We start from the raw sequence: 2604 nt of genomic DNA, 5'->3' as shown, positions 1-2604 counted from the left end.
CATTCTGTGAGTAGTGTTTTTTCCTTCCTTCCTCCTTCCCTCCCTCCCTCCCTCCCTCCCTCCCTCCCTCCCTCCCTCCCTCCCTCCCTCCCTCCCTCCCTTCCTTCCTTCTCCCCTCTCTCTTTCTCATTTTTACTTATTATTTTTGAAAGAGGATTTTTACTGTGTATCCCTGGCTGTCCTGGAACTCACTACATAGATCTGGCTGGCCTCGAACTCTGCCTCCCAGTACTGAGATTAAGGGTGTGTGCCCATGCTTGATCTTTGTTTTCTTGGTTGTATCATTCACAGGCACAAAAGTTTTATTTATTTATTTTGGAGGTGGTGGGGAGTGGAGACAGTGTCTCATTATGCAGCCAGATGGGCCTAGAATTTTTAATCCGTCTGCATCTGCCTCCTGGGTGCTAGAATTACAGGTATGTGCTACCCTGCCCAGAGCCAAAAAATAACATAATTTTAAAATGGGCAGGAAATATAAACAGGCATTTCCCCAAAGATATTATACAAATGGTCAATAAGCCCATGAAAAGATACAGATCAAAAGACAACCGGGGGGCCTATTAGGGGGATCAGTGGGTGAAGGTGCTTTCTGCCAAGCTTAAGGATTTGAGTTCAATCTCCAGGACCCACAAGGTAAGAGGAAATTGTCCTCTGACCTCCACATATATGGCTTGGCATGCAGGCACACACATAAACACACACATACACTCACACTCAAAATGTAAAAAACAGCCTCTTTGATAAAGGGTCTATCAGTTCCTCAGAAGGTTATAAATGGAAATCCCTAAGACCCGGTAATCCTGCTCATGGGTATATAGCTAAGGGGACTGAAAATATATGTTTACATAAGGGTCTGAAGTCTTAGAGCAGCATTATTCAAAACAGCCCCAAACCAGAGGCAACTCCAATGCCCATCAATGGCTAAACAAAATGTGGTCTATCTATACAATGGACTATTATTAGACAGTAAAAAGGTATGAATCAATGATACTGATTTCAGCATGGATAAACTTTGCTAACATTATACCGAGTGAAAAAAGTCCCCAAAGTCCATATATGTGTGACACCATGTATGTGAAGTGCACAGACTGACAAACATACAGGTACAGAAAGCAGACAGTAGTTGCACTGAGCTGGTGACTGCTAATGAATGAAGTGTCTTCTTCAGGGAGGATAGTTTGGGTGGCTCAGAAATGAACTGTGACAGATGAATATCTCTGTGAAGGATGAAGGCATCAAAAACCATGGTGCTGTCAAAGCCAAAAGGGTGAGTTCTACAGAGTGTAAATAATGTTTCAATGAAAACATTTTAAAAAAGATTTAGTGTGTGTGTGTGTGTGTGTGTGTGTGTGTGTGTGTGCACGTGCACATGCATGCATGCCTAGGTGAGTTTATAAGTACCACATGTATAGAGGAGCCTGTGGAGATGGAAAGAGGGTGTTGGATCTCCTGGAACCAGAGTTATGGGCTGTTGTGAATGTTCAGGTAGATGCTGGAAACTGAACCCAGGTCCTTTGGAAGAGCAGTTAGTGCTCTTAAACACCAACGTGTCTCTCCAGTTCCACTAAAACTCTTTACAAAAAGAAAAAGAATGAGAAGCTCCTTATGTACTAATAGAGTCCAAATGTCAAGGTACGTGAGTAATTGGGAAGAAAGCAAAATAGTGTTCGGTGGTGGTTATACTGTTTATTAGTCGTGTAGAGCAAGCACTAAGGACCATACTGGGCCGAGTCAGGATGGACAGTTGAACAGCTGGATGGTCTCCCCCTGGGAGGGGACTCATAGGACGCCCTTTTCCCTTGTCACTTGTGAGCCATGTGAATATGTTAACTATTCTCAAACAGCATAAAGACCTTTAATTTCTTTAATGTTTTAAAGGGTTATTTATTGTTTGTTTTGTTTTTTTTTTGTTTTGTTTTTCAAGACAAGGTTCTTCTGTGCATTTACAGCTGTCCTGGAACTCACTCTGTAGACCAGGCTGGCCTTTAACTTGCAAAGATCCTTCTGCCTCTGCCTCCCTTAGTGCTGGGATTAAAGGCGTGCACCCCCTCCGCCCGGCTCTAAAGATTTATTTTTATGTGTGAATATGTGCCACATGTGTGGGTGCCTGAGGAGGCCGAAAGAGGGTCTTGGATCCCCTGGACCTGGAGTTACAGGCATGTGTGAGCTTCCTGGTGCAGGTGCTGGGAACCAAACTCAGATCCTTTGGAAGAGCAGAAAATGTTCTTCACTGCTGAGCCATCTCTCCAGTCCAAAGACTTTGTAAAGAAACAAAGTCAGAAACTTCTTGCTTAGTGTCATGGTGCACATTTGGCACTCCAGCCCTTGGGAGGTGGAGGCAGGAGGATGATGAGTCTAAGGTCATCCTCAGTTACATGGGGAGTTCTAGACCAGCCTGAACTACAAGAGATCGTATAACACGTCAACACCCCAGAGATTTTGTGAACAAAATAAAATTGAGGTTGGGCAGGATTTTTAGAGGCCGAGGAATTAGGAGGGTTGTTCTGAAGGTGTCCTGACGGCTGAGCCTGGAATGGAGACAGCGAAGGGCAGAGCATGAGCTCACTGTCGCTCACCAGCTGGGGGTCTCTCTGCCTTCAGCTG

Source organism: Arvicola amphibius, chromosome 5, assembly GCF_903992535.2.
Source record: "Arvicola amphibius chromosome 5, mArvAmp1.2, whole genome shotgun sequence".
In the NCBI taxonomy this organism is placed as follows: domain Eukaryota; kingdom Metazoa; phylum Chordata; class Mammalia; order Rodentia; family Cricetidae; genus Arvicola; species Arvicola amphibius.
Note: the sequence above shows the minus strand (reverse complement) of the source record.